This window comes from Acinonyx jubatus, chromosome D1, assembly GCF_027475565.1.
Source record: "Acinonyx jubatus isolate Ajub_Pintada_27869175 chromosome D1, VMU_Ajub_asm_v1.0, whole genome shotgun sequence".
Classification (NCBI taxonomy): Eukaryota; Metazoa; Chordata; class Mammalia; order Carnivora; family Felidae; genus Acinonyx; species Acinonyx jubatus.
Genome location: NC_069390.1, coordinates 37,452,458 through 37,473,220, shown reverse-complemented (window position 1 = coordinate 37,473,220; position 20,763 = coordinate 37,452,458). Strand labels below are relative to the sequence as shown.

The 20,763-nt window shown below is 37.8% G+C and overlaps 1 long non-coding RNA gene and 1 pseudogene across 1 annotated transcript in view; both read right to left on the bottom strand.

Moving 5' to 3' along the window:
* Positions 1-20,763, bottom strand: part of LOC128311810 (uncharacterized) — a 181,338-nt gene that overhangs the window by 111,034 nt on the left and 49,541 nt on the right. The window contains exon 3 of the long non-coding RNA XR_008290426.1: positions 7,016-7,174. This is a non-coding gene — a long non-coding RNA (uncharacterized LOC128311810). The remainder of the gene's footprint in view (positions 1-7,015; positions 7,175-20,763) is intronic.
* Positions 16,846-16,944, bottom strand: LOC113603520 (uncharacterized; annotated as a pseudogene).

The following is a 20,763-nucleotide window of genomic DNA, read 5'->3' as shown; positions in this document are numbered from 1 at the left end:
CCCTTATTATTAACATTTTATTTTAGTATGGGTCATTGGTCACAGTTAATGAATCAATATTGATACGTTATTATTAGTAGAGTCCATGGTTTACATTAGGGTTCACCTGTTGTACAGTTCTATGGGTTTTGATAAGTGTATAATGTCAAGCACTCATCATTATAGAATAATGCAGAATACTTTCATTGTTGTAAATCTCCCTTATGTTTCCCTTGCTTGGTATTCTATGAACTTCCTGGATCTGTAATTTGTTTCTGTAATTAATTTTCTAAAGCTCTCATCCAGTATTCAAATATTTTTTCTGCTCATTTTTTCTGTCCTCTCATTCTGGTATTCCAATTATGTTTATGCTACACCTTTTGATAGTGTCCACATTTCTTACTGCTCTGTTGTTTTTATTTTTATTTTTTCTCTTTACACTCCAATCTGGGAAGTTTCTGTTAACCTATCTTTGAGCTGAATTTTTCTTTCCTAGGCTGTATCCAGTCTACTGAAGAGCCCATCAAAGGCATTCTTCATTTCTGCTATATTGCTTTTTATTTCTAGTATTACCTATTGATTCTTTGGGTTTTCACCTCTCTGCTTACATTACTCATCTATTCTTACATATTGCTTGCTTTTTTTTCATTAGCGCTCTTACCAGATTAATCATAATTGTCTAAAATTTCCTGTCTGATAATTCCAACATCTGGATCATATGTAACTTTGGTTCTAATGATTGCTTTGTCTCTTCAAATATTGTCGTCATCATTGTCATCATCATCATCTTCTTCTTCTTCTTCTTCTTTTTCCTCTTCCTCTTTCTCCTCTTCTTTCTCTTCCTCTTCTTCCCCCCCTCCTTGCTTCCTCTCCCCCACTTCTTCTTTTTTTCCTTCCCCTTCTTCTTCTTCTTCCCATTTGATATGTCTTATAATTTTTTTTGTGAAAAGCCAAACTATTGTACTGGGTAATAGGAATTGAGGTAAATACATTTTCAGTGTGAGGATTTAGTTAATCTGCCTAGGGGTTAGGCTGTGTTTAATGTATTCTGCAGCCATAGGTGCAAATGGCTTCAAAGTCCTCTTGTATTCATTCATCATTCATTCATTCATTCATTCTTTCATTCATCTTCCCTCCTGACTTTCAGTTTCCCTAAGTATTCCTTCTCAGAGACATTCCATGAAATGCATCTTCTCAGCTAAAGTCCACTATTGCTTTACTGGAGATTTCTTGGCATGGTGCTAAAGTATAGGGTAGAAGGAACTTTCTATAGTCTCGCAATTAAATCTCAGTCTTTTGGTGGCTCTGTATTTTGGTACTGTGATTTCACAAATATTCCTTCAGCAACACAGCCTTTTACCTTCTGCTTCCTACTCCTTCCCTGGCTGCAGTATTGCCAAACTCCTTCTATGAAGTCCTGACCATTGTTGAAAATGTATTTTTCCGTCTCTCAGATGGACCAGGGAGGCTGGAGGGGACTGGAGTGAGAGGAATTACATTTCCTCAGCTGAGATAAGGCTCTGGCAAAATCCTTTCTGCTAGAGAGTAGGTATTTGCTATGGGAAAAACTCTGGATGTATTTACAATAATTACTCTTCTTTTCCCTCTGACAGAGCCACTTGGGGGTCTCTCTTGTTTTCTCAGATCATCACCCTGGGAACCTAATGGGGTTCTTGGAGGTAATGCCTGTGAATGTGTAGGAGTTTCCCTAAGGCTGCAGCCACCCAGAGATTCTCACCCACAGACTAGTCTACAATTCATCAAAATTCAAATTTTAGTGTTCCTATCCACTTATAGCCTCAGTGGTTTTGTTTTGGGTAAGAAAATCTCAGCTGTGTCTCTCTGGGTGTACCTATCTCTCCAGATTTTGTAATGAAACTTTTGTCCAGCAGCCTCAGTTCTCTGATGGGTACAAGAAAAGTCACTGATTTTCAGTGTATCCAACTTTTTCTCATTGTAAAGATTTGGAGTGATGGCTTTCAAGAGCGTTTCATATTGGAACTAAAACTAGACAACAGTATTTAAACAATATATTACTATAGTTAAACTTCACATCAGTAGTAAGACATAGGGAACTAATATATTTTAAATTTTAATTCAGTATAGGGAAGTAATTTGACAGATACTATCTATAAGACAGAAGAGGAGTCAGGAGTAAATTCAAATCCAAAACCTTCTGTCATCCCATTACCACATGCTGCTTTGGCACATGTCACGTACTGCTCCTTATAATTCACAATAACAGCAATGGGAACATGAAGCATTGATGTGAATTCAGAAGGCAGTAGCTTAGGTGAGCATCTCAGATCTGCAATTATTTTCAGGCTGAAAAATAATTTGATCCAGTAACTATTATTCAAGGAAAGGTCAAATCATTTTCTACCATATTCAGTGATGGATATTATAGCTCAATAGCTCTCACACGGCAAGTTTGTAATGTGGTCATTGACCTTGTACATTGGCACCTGCATCATAAAAGAGTAAATTTACTCAATAACTGAAAACTCGCAAACACTGCAATAGGTCAACACCATATATCTCATAGCCATTCAAAGGCCAATAAAAGCAAATGCTATGGCATTTGAGGGCTTGGGACGGAGAGCAAAATAGCTATCAAAATGAAATACTGATTCTCCAGGTAAATTTTAAAAACATTCCATTAGTTCCCATATACACAAAAACACACACTACTATTATTATTTATAGTCACTAATTTTAAGGATTTTTTTGTCTGTATTATTTATAAATTTCACAAAACATGCAAAACTAGAGATTTTCAAATACTCCTTGGAAATAAGGAAAGCAGAGAGGTAAAGTATGCCTGAGTCATAAATTTTAGGTATCAGAGCCAAATTGAGCCCAGATTCATTATTAGCAAAGCCCATCTTCCTTCTACCAAACTAAGCTGTGAAGAAATTGATTGTCATGTGTTTTATGTGGGAGGACTGCACAAGCAGAGTTGACAGAAAGGGAAGACTGACTAATCTTCCCAAAATGATGATCTACATACATTCTAACTCCTTTCACTGGCACTCTTCAGCTAGATTTTCTCTGAGGAATGTCGTGTAGACAATGACAATAGTCAGCTCCTGACTTTGGTGAGAACAAATGCACAGGTAGCCTGCAACAAAGACGAGTTCACCACCCTGGAAATGCCAGGGAGTATTCAGGAATTCTCTGGGAGTGCATTTTTGTCACTTGTGGCAATGGATATTCTATTTTCTCATGCATATGTGGTCTTGCAGAACAAAGTGTGGTCCTTAGTCACTTTGGAAATTCTTTTTATTCACACAGTAAACCAGGACCTCTTTTTGTTCAGTTCTTTGTATGTTCAAGGCTGAGTCAATAATGGTTTCAAATGTCTAATTATATATATTTTAGTTTATATTAAGCTGTTCTCCCATACAAATCATGACCAATTGATCATAAAAAAGTTTTACTGGTCCTACATATATGTATGATTCCCTTAGTTTAAATTCAACTTTAAATAAATACTTTATTATTGTTGTTTTATTAATATAATTATTATTTATTATGTTTCATTTAACATTTTATTTAAAATTGTTTCTTATTTATCTAGTAATACTAATTATTATGATTACATAATCTCCACTAAGTTGTGAAATTTCTAGCCTGCTGTACATGCATAAAGAAGATTCAAAGCAAGAAGATTTCTGAGTAGAGGGAACTGATGTCTGCCTGCACAATCTCATGTTTAATGTCACTGTCGTTAGGAAGTTACCTATCTAAAAATGTGTCTTACAAGCCTGGTTCATTATGGGTTTTCTAACATTAGAGGTTTGGTACTTTGGTTCATTAAGAATTTACAGTCTGAAGATTTAAGAATACTTTTGTATTTAGTAGGCTCTTAATATTTAAAGTATTTCAATTAGTGCAAAGGAGTGGAGATTATAATGAACATATAGATAAGACATGAAAATGAATGTATTATAAGGTAGCAGGTGATTTATACCTTTTTAATCTCTGTTTTTTTTTTAATCACTTGGATATCTCTATGATATCATTTCAGGTTTAGGAGACATTAACAAAGTGGGCACCTGGGTGGCTCAGTCAGTTAAGCGGCTGACTTCGGCTCAGGTCATGATCTAATGATCCATGAGTTCAAGCCCTGCGTCAGGCCCTGTGCTGACAGCTCAGAGCCTGGAGCCTGTTTCAGATTCCGTGTCTCCCTCTCTCTCTGCCCCTCCCCGTTCATGCTCTGTCTCTGTCTCAAAAATAAATAAACGTTAAAAAAAAAAAGACAGTATATTAAGGAGACGTTAACAATGTAGTTTGTAAATTCACTTTCCATCTAAGAGGATTGCCTTGTAGTAATTGGAAAAGGATACTAAAATATATGTCATGATATAGATATGATCTAAGGGCCACTTACCCATAAGGAAAAATAAAGTAATTATATTTGGGAAGACTAGAACTGAGTGATGTGTGAAGGAAATTAGATTTCATTTGGGCTTTGATGAGAAGATAGTGGGAAGCATAGTAAATACTGTGTGTAAGTGGAGTAGAATGCACGGGCTTTCATTTAATCCTTCCCCACTTGGGTGCATCACTTTACTTTTCTAAGGCTTAATTTTCTATTTATATAAAGGGAGAATTAGGGAAAATTGGTACCAAAAATAGGTTCATGGTTGCTACCACTGTTCCTTCTGTTTCCCTGACAGTTAGTACTAATTAAGTATACCACTCTTCACAGATAAGCATAGATAAAGCCTCAAAATCCTATCCAAAATAGCAAGTGAATATAGATAATCTTATGGAATCTACAAAAAAAAATGCTAGAAATAACAAGAAAATTTAGCAAAGCTGTAGGATATAAAAATCAATATACAAAAATCAATTGTATTTCCATATTCTAGCAATGAAACACTGGAATGTGAAATTAAAGATACAGTAAGCTATCTCAGAATAACTCTACATGCTCTACATCCTAACCTGTGCGTAGTATGGCCGGACTTTAGTTTTAACCATTTTACAAATATATAGCTGTATATTGTTGCGATTTTAACTCGTATTTCTCTAATGAATAATGACATTTATCATCTTTTTATGTATGCATCCATATATCTTGTTTGATGAAGTCTCTGTTGAGACCTCTTGCCCATTTTTATTAGGTCTTTATATTATTGAGTTTTGAGAATTCTTTGTATATTCTGGATACAAGTTTTTTTTTTTATCATATATATGATTTGCAAATATTTTCTTCTAAGATGTGGTTTACATTTTCATTTCCTTAGGACTTATTTTGAAATCAGATGTTATTATATTTTGGAGTCAAAGTTATCAACTTATTTAATATATTTTATAGATGATGCTTTTGATGTCAAAAGAAAGACAATTTTGCCTAACCCAATATCACAAAATGTTTTCCCATCTTTTCTTCTAGAAGTGTTAATTTTAGGTTTATGGTTTGGTGTTTTTTGCTAACTTTTGAATATAGCCTGAGGTATAAAATGCCATTTTTTTTCCATATGAATGTCCACATTTTCCAGTACCACTTGTTGAAAACGTTATCTTTTCCCACAGAATGAATGACCTTTACAACTTTACCAAAACCCAATTGACCATATATTTATGGGTCTGCTTCTGAATTATATCCTGTTCCACTGACCAAAGTAACTTTTTAAAAACTTTTTTTAAGTTTATTTATTTATTTTGAGAGAGACAGAGACAGCATGAGTGGGGGAGGGAGAGAGAATGAGGGAGAGAGAGTATCCCAAGCAGGTTCTGCACTGCCAGCACAGAACCCGATGCAGGGCTCAAACTCACGAAATGGCCAGATCATGACCTGATCTGAAACCAAGAGTCAGATGCTTAACCCGCTGATCCACCCAGATACCCCCCACCACTGATCAAAGTGTCTTAATGCCAGTTGCATACTACCTTGATTACTCTAACTTCTTTACACATGTCCTAATCAATGCTTAATTGAATAGCCGAGGAAGACCATGTAAAGATCTCTGGAATTCTCTTCTCTCTGGCACTATGTTCTATGACTTCTTGCTACCTTGGCTTCCACATACTCTTAATTCCATCCTCTTAGCTCACTGAGCACAGTGGACTCTGCTTAAGCTCCCCTCTCTGCACTGTGACCTGTAAACTATGTCCAGGCATGAGTTATGGAAAATTTCCCTCAGTTGTTTCCTGTATCTCAGGGACTACTGTCCTTTATTGCCTGATGTCAAGGAACCTGAGAGACAACTTTTCATATCTTTTTTCAGTTTTTAGGTTGTTTCAAGGAGGAGGGTAAATCTAGTATCTATTACTCTGTGTTGGCCAGAAGTGGAAGTTTTTCGTATTATTGAACTTTGCTACATTAAATGACTGCCGAATATGAAAATTCTTAGTGAGAGAAAGTAGAGACTTGAAAAATTAAAGGAAGAAAGAATCTTCCAGAAAGGGAAGATCCTGAGCTAGAAATAAGCTTCTGCATTTAGAAATCTGGTGTTGCTGAAATGGAATCAACGAGGGGAGACTAGTAATGGATACTTTTATAGAAGTGAGAAAGGTAAAGGTGATTTGGACACTCTAAGAACTTTGGATAGTTTTCTAATCATCCTGCCATATTATGGTCCTGATCAGAGGAATGGTCCGATTGTACATACATTTTTAAAAGATCATCTTAAGTGTTGCTTAGGGAATTTTAACTCTAGAAGGCAAGAGTAGGAATAAGCAAGAGATTCAGGAAATACAGTAATCCAAGTGAGAGAAGAGAGTGGATTTGATTAGTGTGTTAGCAGTGGAAGCGGTAAGTAGTGGTCAGATTCATAACATAGTTCACAGATAAATGCTACAAGAATTTTTAATGGTTTGGAAGGTAGGAATGAGGAAAATAAATAAAGCAAAGCAATTCCTGGGTTTTGAGCTATAGCAACAGTGCCATTTATTCAAATTAAGTTTAGGGGAGAAGCCACTTTAGTGGCAGAGTAAATAATGAGTTTAATTTTGGACTTGCTCAATTAGACAGAAAGGATAGTCTTCCTAAAATTAATGTTACATTGTAGCAATGAAAACTCACCTCATTTAACAAGCTGTTTCTGATGGCCTCCTCTCTCTATTATCCACCTTACATCCATAGGAGTTGACGCTGAGATTTAGTCTCCTGAAGCACGACACACCATAATCCTCCACCATATTCTTTTTTACTATTCATTATGTAGTTCTTGGTACTTTCACCCTGTAAGACAAGTCCCATATTACCTCCTTGAGAAAAGAAGCTCTTTGAAGGAATGATAGTCAGCATTATTCTTGTCAGATATTAAAACTGTACAATCACTTCCACCAAAGCCCCAGCGTGTGAAATTAGGCTTTGTTATAAGAAAGAAAACCTGATTTCCTTAAAGAAATCCATTGGAATCCCAGAAACAAAGACAGAAATAACCAGCATCTCCTGTGTGCAAGGTTTCAGCATGCATTTGGCCCTTATTCTAATGCAACTCTGAAACTGAGTATAACTTGTACTCATCTTGATGAAACTGGACAATTCAAGGGTAGACTTCTTCTTTATTACCTTTTTCTCCTATACTAGACACTTAATAAGCTGGAAATAAGAGCTTAGTAATTAAAGGATATAAGAGAAGATTCTGGAAAATAGTAAGAAGAATTTGTTACTGCCCAGCACTGATGACAGATTTGACAGTCAAATATTAATAATAGCAATAATAATTATAACATTCTACATTGTGGTATTTTGTGCATTTCTATCACATTTACACCAGTCATCATATTCTATCATTCCAGAACAGATGGTCTTGTTTGCTGGATATTTTCACCTTGAATTCTCTTAAATAAATTTATCTTAACTTTTGTTAAGAATAAAAATGTCCTAAAATGACAATGACTACTGTAGACCACTCGATGACTTTGAGGAAAAAATGAAATATCACTCAAATTAGTGCAACTTTAGGATTCTGAAGTAGAATATAGAGCAGATATGGTAATTCCAGGCTAGATCTAAATAAGCTGTTAAGGAGTTAAAGATACTTGTCATAAGATGAATTTGTTTGACATGATTTAGTGATGTGATGCAGGCATACAGATGGCTCGGGAAAATATTTTCTTTATTTATGTGTCCAGCATCATGGAGCATAGAGTTAGTTATCTGAAGTGTCAGCCCTCCTAACTCGGATGTTATTTTTCCTGCTTATATTCCTCCATATCTGTATCCACTAATCACCATCATTATTAATCTCATGGTTTCCAATTCAATGCTTGAATAGAGAGTATGGATGGCTTCAGTACTGTTTCCCATTGTGTATTTGTGGTGGGTGGTGTTGGTAGACTAATTATTAAGTTGCTTTGCCTATCAGTATCAAAAGGAGCTTACGTCTATATTAGTCTGACTAAAGACATTTTCCTTGTTGTACAGTTGAATTGAGAATACTTTGTTTTGTCTAAATGAGTAGGACTTTACACAAAAAGCACAGAGTTAAGATCAAAGAAAAAGAAACTTTTATATTGCTTCTCATTCTCCATAGATTTAATGATTTGAAAGGTGTGAATCTCTCACCCAAATTAAAGTAAAGGATTAACAGCTTCTCACATTCTAGGATATTAAAATGGCTTTAAGGATGAGAGGCCAAGATAGCAGAATAATATGGAAGATTTTTTTGCAACGTTCATCCCTGAAATGCAGCCAAATCAACACTAAACCATCCTGCACACCTAGAAAACTGATTTGAGGATTAACACAACAATCTGCACAACTTGAACCACAGAATTCAGTAGGTACACGTCGTAGAGACGTGAACTGGGGAAGAGAGAAGCCACGGAGGGTATGGAGCTGTTTTTGCTTGTGGAGAATGTATGGAGATGGGGGGAGAGTATGGGAAACCCTGCCTCCCGCCCAAGAGCAGTTGGAGAGAAAGTGGAAAAGTGGAAACAGCCACAGGGACTGAACTAAAAAGAGAAAAAGAAGAAAGGAGAGGGTTTAAATTCCATTAAGACTCTATAAACAGGGGGAGCACAGGTCTGAAAATCCACAGCTCAACACTTGGTGGTGCTCTGGTGAGAAGGGCGAATCCCCAGGAGCAGAGTGAGGTCTGCGGATCCTTGGGCCACATGAGGAGAGGAAGATCCCCTGCTGGGAGGACATTTGGTAGAGGCTGTGCAGCATCCCCACAGGCAAAGGTGCCAGCAGACCCAGGAGAGCAACTACATTTGCTGGTGCTAGAACAAAAATGTTAAGGGGGAAGCCTGGAGCCAGATGTGTGTTGTTATTTTCCATAACCCCTGAAATGCTGCTGCTACACGATCATGTGAACTTCTTCTGGGGCGGGGTGGCACCTAGCTGCAGTCTCTGGGCACTGGCAGCAGCATGGCCCTGCGAACATTCCTGGGTATGGGTGGGCACTCGGCCATTTCTCAGTGAGACCCTCCCCCAGAAGGTCTGAGTGGGTCAAAGTGCATTCCCTCAGAAGTGAGAGGTTGGGAAACACAACTGCATCTGAAATAAAACTCAGGATGGAGATGCTGCCTGGCATCCTGACGGCTTGGTCATGGACAGTGTAAAGGCAGGGAGTGGACGAAAGCCAGGGACAAAGGACAGGTACAGGATTGCTGATAGGGGAGTTCCAATACTAGAGACTGGGTAGCTGGGTGACACCACTTTCACTCCTCCCATGCATGTGCATACACACCTACAGGGGCCACAATAATCCACCCCAGTAAGCTAAGCAGCACCATCTAGTAGAGAATGGAGCTAGACCTAACATATATTCAGAACACTTCATCCTAAAGCAGCAGAATACACATTCCTCTCCAGTGCACATGGAACATTCTCCAGAATAGATCACAGACTGGGACACACATCAGCCCTCAACAGGTACAAAAAGATCAAGATCATACCGTGCATATTTTCAGACCACAATGCTATGAAACTTGAAATCAACCACAAGAAAAAAATGTGGAAAGGTAACAAATACTTGGAGACTAAAGAACATCCTACTAAAGAATGAATGGGTTAATGAAGAAGCTAAAGAGGAGATTAAAAAGTAAATGGAAGCCAATAAAAATGATAACATCACAGCCCAAAACCTCTGGGGTGCAGCAAAGGCAGTCATAAGAGGGAGGTATATAGCTATCCAGGCCTTCTTAAAGAAGGAAGAAAGATCTCAGATACACAACTTAACCTTACACCTTAAGGAGCTGGAAAAAGCACAGCAAATGCATCGCAAAACCAGCAAAAGACAGGAAGTAATAAAGATTAGAGAAGAAATCAATGGTATCTAAACCAAAAAAAAAAAAAAAAACAAAAAAAACCAGAACAGCTCAATGAAACCATAAGCTGGTTCTATGAAAGAATTAACAAAATTGATAAACCCCTAACCAGTTTGATCAAAAAGAAAAAGGAAAGGACCTAAATAAATAAATAAATAAATAAATAAATAAATAAAATCAAGAATGAAAGACGAGAGATCACAACCTACACAGCAGAAATAAAAACAATAATAAGAGAATATTATGAGCAATTATACACCAATAAAATGGGCAATATGGAAGAAATGGACAAATTCCTAGAAACATATACACTACCAAAACTGAGACAGGAATAGAAAATTTGAACAGACCCATAACCAGTAAGGAAATCAAATTAGTAATCAAAAATCTCCCAAAAAACAAGAGCCCAGGGCCAGATGGTTTCCCAGGAGAATCCTACCAAACATTTAAAGATGAGTTAAAACCTATCCTCTTGAAGCTGTTCCAAAAAATAGAAATGGAAGACAAACTTCCAAATTCTTTCTATGAAGCCAGTATTACCTGGACTCCAAAACCAGACAAAGACCCCACAAAAAAGGAGAACTATGGACCAGTCTTCCTGATGAACATGGATGCAAAAGTCCTCAACAAGATATTAGCAGCCAGATCCAACAATACATTAAAAACTTATTCACCATGACCAAGTGAGATTTATACTGGGATGCAGGGCTGGTTCAATATCCACAAAACAATCAATGTGATTCATCACATCAACAAAAGCAAGGACAAGAACCCCATGATCCTCTCAATAGATGCAGAGAAAGCATTTGACAAAATACAGCATTCTTTCTTGATAAAAATCCTCAAGAAAGTAGGGATAGAAGGAGCATACCTTGAGATCATAAAAGCCATATATGAAAGTCTCAATGCTAATATAATCCTCAATGGGGAAAAACAGAGCTTTCCCCCTAAGGTCAAGAACAAGACAGGGATGTCCACTCCTGCCACTGCTATTCAACATAGTATTGGAAGTCTTAGCCTCAGCAATCATACAACACAAAGAAATATAAGGCATCCAAATTGGCCAGTAGGAGGTCAAACTTTCATTCTTTGCAGATGACATGATACTCTATATGGAAAACCAAAAAGACTCCACCAAAAAACTGCTAGAATTGATTCATGAATTCAGCAAAGTTGCAAGATATAAAATCAACACACAGAAATTGGTTGCATTCCTATACAACAACAATGAAGCGACAGAAAGAGAAATCAAGGAATCGATCCCATTTACAGTTGCACAAAAAAACCATAAAATACCTAGGAATAAATATAACCAAAGAGGTGAAAAATCTATACACTGATAACTACAGAAAACTTATGAAAGACATCGAAGAAGACACACACATACAAAAAGGAAAAATATTCCATGTTCCTGGATAGGAGGAAAAAATATTGTTAAAATGCCAAAACTACCCAAAGCAATCTACATATTCAATGTGATCCCTACCAAAATAACATCAGCATACTTCACAGAGCTAGAACAAACAATCCTAAAAATTTGTATGGAATCAGAAAAGAACCCGAATAGCCAAATCAATCTTGAAAAAGAAAACCAAAGCTGGAGGCATCACAATCCCGACTTTAAGCTGTGTTACAAAGCTGTAATCATCAAGACAGTACGGTACGGGCACAAGAACAGACACTCAGATCAATGGAATGGAACAGAGAACCCAGAAATGAACCCACAAACGTATGGCCAACTAATCTTTGATAAAGCAGGAAAGAATATCCAATAGAAAAAAGACAGTCTCTTCAGCAAGTGATGGTGGGGAAACTGGAGACTGACAAGCAGAAAAATGAACCTGGACCGCTTTCTTACACCACACACAAAAATGAACTCAAAATGGATGAAAGACCTAAATGTAAGACCATCAAAATCCTCGAGGAGAAGGCAGGCAAAAACCTCTTTAACCTTGGTTGCAGCAACTTCTTACTCAACACATCTCCAGAGGCAAGGGAAACAAAAGTAAAAACGAACCATTGGGACCTCATCAAAATAAAAAGCTTCTGCACAGACAAACAACCAGCAAAACTAAAAGGCAACCAACAGAATGGGGGAAGATATTTGCAAATGACATATCAGATAGAAGGTTAATATCCAAAATCTATAGAGAACTCACCAAACTCAACACCCAAAAAACAATCTAGTGAAGAAATATGCAAAAGACATGCATAGATACTTCGCCAAAGAAGACATCCAGATGGCCAACCGACACATGAAAAAATGCTCAACATCACTCATCATCAGGGAAATACAAATCAAAACCACAATGAGATACCACCTCACACCTGTCAGAATGGCTAACATGAACAACTCAGGCAACAACAGATGTTGGCAAGGATGTGGAGAAAGAGGATCTCTTTTTAACTGCTGGTGGGAATGCAAACTGGTGCAGCCACTCTGGAAAACAGTATGGAGGTTCCTCAAAAAGTTAAAAATAGAACTACCTTATGACCCAGCAATTGCACTACTAGATATTTATCCAAGGGATACAGGTATGCTGTTTTGAAGGGGTACATGCACCCCATGTTTATAGCAGCATTATCAACAATAGCCAAAGTATGGAACGAGCTCAAATGTGCAGCAATGGATGAATGGATAAAGAAGATGTGGTACATATATATACAATGGAGTATTACTCGGCAATCAGAAAGAATGAAATCTTGTCATTTGAACTAAGTGCATGGAACTAGAGGGTATTATGGTAAATGAAATTAGTTAGAGAAAGACAAATATCATATGACTTCACTCATATGAGGAATTTAAGAAACAAAACATATGAACATAGGGGAAGGGAAGCAAAAATAATACAACAGGAAGAGGGACAAAACATAAGGGGCTCTTAAATATGGAGAACAAACAGAGGGTTGCTGGAGGGGTTGTGGGAGGGCGATGGGCTAAATGGGTAAGAGGCATTAAGGAATCTACTCCTAAAATCATTGTTGTACTGTATGCTAACTAACTGGGATATAAATTTAAAAATAAATTAATTAAAAAATAAAAACATTGGCTTTACATGATGCTGCTAAGAAAGGGACATGTTTCAGGAAGCAAGTGCCCATGTTCAAGGTGGATTTATGCATTTCCCTCACTTTGACTCAATCTATATTTGGAAGATACCATGACATTATTTTGGGTCTACCATGATTTTTGATGGCCATACACCTAGAGACTCTATTTATCTACTTTTAGTTCTAGGCTAGGCTTGTTCCTTCTTTAATCTGTTCCATCTTGCTGTGAGTACAGAGTTGTGCTACTCTGGTTCAGAGAAAAACTGTAAAATATGGCATCTGATGGCTATTGTGATTAACTCCCAACACTCATTATACCTTGACAGTAATTGGTATATGGATAAAGATGTTCATGTGACATATTTATGACCAGTGAAGCATGAAGGAAAGTCACTGAGGTGGGAGTTAGTCTGAGGAAAGTCTTCCCACTCCCAAAAGAAAGTCACAGGAAGAGACTATCCTTCTCCTTCACCTACATGTTGTTCTCTCTGAATATATTTCTATAAGTGCTGAAGCCATCTTGCTATACAGGCTGAGGAGGAAACCTGCCAAAGAAGGAAGACTAAAAATGTAGAAAGAATATGGATCTTTAATATCCTGCTGATCCACTGATGACACCATTTTGGAGCCCCACACTAATTCTCGTATTCCAATTATGAGATGATACATTTCTTTATTGTTTTCTTGCATTTGGAAGAGAATTATTCTTGATGAGGACAAAAGAATCTTAACTGATACATGATGAGGGGCCATTTCATCATGGGTCCTTTCATGATGAAGTCTATGGTTTCTAAGAGATGTCTTAATAGTAAAGCATCAGAGGAACAGTAGGTTTTCTTCATCCCCATTTATGGAATGTTATCAATTCCTAAAATTAATTTCTAATATGCCTGGGACCCATGTAGCTTTTTCCTATGATACCAACAGTTATATTCTTCTGAAAGTCAAAGTCTGAATCTTTAGATTTGAAATAAGGAAATGCTATCAAATGGAACTTTCAGGGAATACCCTAAAGAATTATACCTAAGCTCACTTGTTTCTGGTTTTGAAAATACCAGTCAGTATTTAAAAAAAGAAGTCATGACATTTTATTAATAGATTAGGTATCTAAGAGTTTTTGAATAAACTGAAGAATGGCTGTGAAAAAGAGAATTTAGATCAATTCCTTAGTGTCTAACACTTTCTGGATGCAGCTTCCCTTATATCTATCTCAGCTTGCTAGACCTCAGGGGAACCCTGCTGAAAACCTACTTACCAAAATAGAAATTAGGACATTCTAATCATCCTCAGGATCAAAATGAAAAAGAGGCAATGGTGGGAGATTGGGAGGCTTATGTTTTCATTTTTAGTTTCTAACTAACAGATCAGTTTGTTTTGTTTTTAATAGATACAATTATTGATAAAAATATAATTTTTCCTTTTTATGGGATACTTTATTACATTGCTTAATAGAGCTTTAATGTCCTATATATGGCACTTAGTATGTGACTCTTCTAGTAATTTGAAAAGTACACCATAAGATGTACATCTTGAGATGTTATATGGTACATCATATATCACATCATTGGAGTAAGAAAGCTGAATTCTCATCATTTTTCTATGTGATATGAGGCAAGCCAGCTTCTGTGAATATCATTTCTCTCATCTCAAAAGAAATTGTTGTAAGGATCATATATGATATTGTAGGAATAAAAACATTTTCTAAGTTATGTATATATAAAAGGAACTGTAACTCTAGCACAATGGTAGGTTTGGCTGAAATACAAGAAGCTTGTTAATGCATAAAACAAATACATTGTCTGTTTTATAAAATAGAGCACTGTATAGGAAATAAGCAAAATACAGTAATCAGAAGTGATACACAGGAGGGAGCTATCGACTCAGTCTGAGGGATAGTAGGGAATTCCTCAAGAACTTAATGCCTGAGCTGGATTTGGAAGTCATCTTTCAGAGTTAACCTTTTCCTCATTTAGAGAATAGGATGCCATGTATAAAATCATGGAGATCACAAAGAGCATGTTATTGTGCAGGAAACAAGTCAGAGTAGCCCAAATCTAGCAGTCCTAGGGGTTGGAGGTGGGGTTTAGGGTTTAGTGTAGGGTTGGGGATGGGGTTAGGGTTTAGTGTAGATTGTGATGAAGTGTGAACCTGAATGGGACCAAACCAGAGGGTGCATTATGTGTTGGTAAGGGATGTGGGTATACTCTGAAGACCTGATTCATCATCAGAATGACTAGGGGATTTTGGAAGGTATTATTATTGGCCTCATCCCAGACCTTCTGAATTGGAATCTTGGCTGGGGGATGGAATGGGTGGTGAGACTCAGAGCTGCATCTCTACAACCCTGCTATCAGTTAGGTTTCAGAACCACTGACCTGGATGAAAGGAAGCCACTAGAGGAATGTGAGCAGGAAAATGACATGGTCAGATTTGCATTTTAAAAAATGACTTAAGCAGATATGTTAGGCATGGCAGGAGAGGAGTCCAACCCAGGGGATAGAATTCAGGGCATGACAAAAACCTGGGAGCCAGATAAGAGGATTGAGAGCAGCAAAGCAGCTGGCAGGGGGATGCTGAGTGGGCTGACAGAGGGGGTGGAGAGAGGAGGAGGAGATGAACTTAGTGGTACAACAGCCTGTGTAAAACAAGGAAAGCCCTGTGGCCAAGAATAAGAATGTGACTTTTCCCTAGAAAGAGATGGGGGGCCCTGGAGCATTTTGAGCAAGACAGTGACATGATCCATTGCTTGGAAACTGATTTTGACCTGACTGCAGGGAGTCTCATCAATGAGGGCACCTTAGCAAAGGGTTCTTGGCTCGAGGCAAATGTTTGTTTAGCACGGGGGCCCTTGGGCAGAGAGTTGGAATAGCTGGTTCTTGACATCTCTGTCAGAACTCCAGTTTCCAGAGCATGTTTAGCAATTCAGATGAATAAAGACAGGGAAAAAGGAAACAGGAAGGTCTGATTTACAGGAAATTATTAAAGAAAACCAAAGACAAATACTCCAGGGTAAGTAAAAGAAAGGAAAATCTCAATGCCAAAAAACCAGTCAGGTTTTCACTCGGAGAAAATGAATAGTGTCCTATGATCACTGAATGTAGTCAAACAAACAAAAGAACTCTGCTGTATGTGTTGATAATTGGTTGCAGTTAAGTGTAAACCTTTGGATTTATTATAAAAGCCCCAGTTTTAAGTATTCAGCATTGTGGCCATGTGCCCATCACTGTGTCCTGTTTTTTGGGGGAAATGTACTTACCATAATTCTAATCCCAGCTTTGTTTCTAGTTTTACTTGGCCTTGTGTAAATCATTTAAATCCAAAGTTTATTATAGTGAACAAAATTGGATTTGCAATTAGATAGATCTCTTTTTTTAAATTAAAGTATCATTAACATACAGTGCTATATTTGTTTCAGGTTTACAATGTAGTGATTCAACAATCCTATACAACATACAATGCTCATCATGGTAAGTGTACTCTTAATCCCCTTCACCCGTTTCTCCCATCCCTCCGCGCACCTCCCTTCTGGTAACCATTAATTTGCTCTTCATAGTCAAGAGTCTGGGTTTTTTGTTTGTCACAAACATGGAAGCTTCATGAATTTTCATGTCATCCTTGTTCAGGGGCCGTGCCAATCTCTGTGTCGTTCCAATTTTAGCATTTGGCATAGGTGCTGCCGAAGTGAGCACAACAGATCTCTATTTTTGTCCCAAGTTCTTTCAATGTTTTTTTAAACTTTTAAACCCTAATTTCCACTTATATTTTATAAGGTTATTATGAGGGTCAAAGAAGGTAAGTTTAGGTAATATACCAGAACAGTACGAATATACCAGAATAGTGCCAGACCCATAGTAAGCCCTCTGTAAAAGCTGATTGCCCCATTTTCCAACTGCTTTTCCTCATCTTGAAGCTGGAGAGATAGGGGAGAAGAGCAGAAGTGGCAAGCATGTGGCCCCCAAGCTGCCATTTTCATTTCTTGCCTTCATGGAAAACATTCTATTTGATCATAGCCTTCTTTGTTTTGAAACCAAAAGGAACCTCAAAATCCTCCCAACACAGAACCTTGAGCTGAAGCTACTAGCTGCATAGATGAGACATTTGAGATGAGACCAATTTGTTGCCCTTGGACTGGGTAATCTCTGAGGTTGTAGCTGAGACACCATGAGCCCACAAAAAATGGAACCCAATTTCCAAAATCATATAACTGAGTGGAAAGCAAAATTTTTCAAAGCTGAGAAGATACAAGGATATTCTATAAGATACAGAATGGAATAGATTGCTGATGGAGGCTCTTAGGAAACCTGAGGGTTGGGATGATATTGGAATTGGTCTTTGTGGTAGACAGAATTAAGATCCCACAAAGTTGCTGGTCTCAATCCCTAGAATCTGTGAATGTACTACCTCACATGACAAAATGGACTTTGGGTTGTGATTTAAGGATCTTGAAGTGGGAAGATTGTTCTGGATTATCTGGGTGAAGCCACTATATTAACAAGGGTCTTTACAAGAGAAAGAAGGGTAGGTAGGCAGGAGGATCAGAGTCAGAGGAGGTATAGGGATGGAAGCAGGAGTGGGAGATGCAGCCAGTCAAGCATTGCAAGCAGCTTCCAAAAGCTGGAAAAGGCAAGGAACCGACTCTGCCTCAAGCCTCCAGAAGGAACGCAGCCCTGCTGACACCTTGATTTTAGTCTTATAAGACCCATTTCCAGACTTCTGACTACTAGTACTATAAAATAATAAACGTTTGTTGTTGTAAGGCATTAAATTCATGGTCATTTGCTACAATAGCACTAGGAAACTAATACAGGCCTTTAAAGAAGGGCTTGGAGAGACAATAAAGAGGGATAATTTGGGTGAGTAGTAGGCTTCAATGTGAGAATAAGCAAAGTATACAGTGGGAATCAGGGATCCTGACTGGTTTGAGGAGGGTGGATACGCTGTTGATGAGAAGGAACACAGATCAGGTGTTAAGCCCTTGCACAGGTCTGATAGCCTGAATTTGAATCCTACTTCTGATGATTTCTAAGTAACCTTGGTTCAGTTACTTAACTTCTCTGGCATTACAATGTTATCTATAAATGTAAGAATAACAATATTGCCTATTTCATTGAGTTAATGAGATCGTAGATGTTAAAATGTCTAAAACTAAATAGTGCTCCATAACGGGAAGTGCTATTTTTTTATGAATAGAAGAAGACAAGGGTGAATTGCTACTTTATTAGGAAAAAACTCTGATTACTAGAGTGAAATTAGGAAACTTTACTTCCTAGACATTGGGTGACTATCAGAAGATCTTGAATAGGAAACTACCTTAAAAATACAAAAAGACTCCTGTGGTAAATTAACAAAGACAAAAGACAGGAAAACCATTCATGTAAGGGAAAGTTTGAAGGATAGATAGAGGTTGCTCTTCACAGAAATATAGGAAAAATTAGGCACATATTGCCTAAGCATGTTGGCTGACTCCAATGCCTTCTTATAGGAGTAGAATGTTGTAGAAACATCCCTAGCCTGGTAGTCAAGAGAAAAAGGTTCTTACTCGGGCTGTGTCAGCCACTCATTACCACTTTGAACAAGCCGCTGATGTATATGGTTTTGGGTCCCCTCTGGTGAACTCAGTCTTCATGGCTCAGCATTTGCTGAGACTGTACTATTTCCAAGTAATACTTCTCTTGGGCTTATTTTTTCTGTGAGCCTGAGGTCAAATGATTTATCTTCAGGAAACTGCAAGGATAAAAAAGCCCTCCTAAAAAGCAAATTAATTCTAATTGCTATGAATCTCAGTAACTATTTGAACCCTGCACTTACCAAATAATTAGATATTTTTACAAAGATGTGAAGAGTAGCTACAAGACATTCAAAAGGTATAAATCATGTAAAAATTGTGTTTTGTATGCAATTAGATTGTTTCTATCTATGCTAATCATCTCCTGTGTGGCATCTTTGGGACAGGGCCTTTGCCTCAAACAGGCCAGGGAAAGAGGACAGCTTTTCCCCCATATATTACTGTTCAACTAGGATTGCATAGCAATGTATCCAAACCATAAATGTGTTTCGTGGTCATGAATTATTAGTTCAACAGAATTATTCTTATCAAGGAGAAAATCTCTAATAAAAATTGCCAAATAACATGTGAAAAACAGCAAAATGTAAAAAAAAAATACTTAGAATAGTTTTAAGTCAAAATATTTTCTAATAATAAGTGAGAACAGAATGCTTCCTGCCTTTAGCCAGTAACACAGGGCCTAATCTACACTTTGGTACAGAGGGAGATGCTGACAGTAATTTGAAGAAAAGTGCTATAATCAATAGTCAAGTGTCAACAGTTAGGACACCCTTGATGCTAAACGAAGCTATTTAAACCCCTTATTTTTAGAAAAGTAAATAAATAATACAGCAATGGAAAGGGAAGTCTGTAGACATTCAGAGCTGTTATTTACATTGTCCAGGCATCAATGGATCCCCCAGCATTCTGAAACCACCTTGCTTTAGTATCTAAATAAAAGAAGCCCAAACCCCAATCTCATAAAATTTGAGAAATCCAACGCTTTGCCAGGTGCCTGAGATTTCCTAGAGTAGGGAGGATGCAGTATTTACCACCCCAAGGATTGGTCCAGCTTCTAGCTCAGTTTTGACCTCTCTCAGTTGGACCCTGATACTCTGCCAAGATTCAAAGCTGCTCCAGATCTCAATTTGGTCTGCTTTGCTCCAAAACTTAAGCATACTGCTCCTCTCCCCCACTGCATTTTCTCCATATTAGCTACATAAGTGGTCTAAGCAAAGTTAATGGAAGATTGAGGGAAAGTAAAGCAGAATTACAGAACCGATCAGAAAACACCTTAAAAGTGAACATCAGCCTTCTGTGAGGCTAAAGTTTGCAGTCACCAAACTCTGGAGGCTATAGCTTCTCACCATGTTGCTGAGGCCTCGCTTTGCCCTCTCTCAGAAAACCTGTCTTCAAATCTCTTCTATGATGCCCAGAAACAGTGCTTCTGTTTTCTTCATTCATAAAAGGGCAACTTAAAAGTCCCAGTATTTCATTGTACAAAGCCTTTGACTCCTCTAAACAAATTTGCAAGAGCTGCCATTACATGGTAAACATGCCCAGGTAATGACTTGCCTCAAACTAAAGTGCCATCTAACTGAGGCTCCAGACTTAGCACAAAGCAAACAGCATCACGGAGGTCAGGTATTTAGGACGTGGCTCTAGGGTTATGTGCATAGGCACGAGTTTACCTGGACTGTGTGCTGGGTGTGGGGGCTGGTGAGTAGGAAGCAGGAGGGGAGTGGATATCAAAACTCTATTCTGTCTCTGAAGAGACACTGGAAATGCCAGGTCTTTTTTCTTGTTGCTGTTGCTTTCATTCTCCTCCTCCACCCCCTCTTCCCCTTCCACTCCTCCATCCTCCTCCTAGCCTTCCTTTCTTCTTTCTCTTCTTCCTTCTATTCCTCTTTTCTATCTCCTCTTCTTATATTAAGTTTGAGAAAATCAATCCT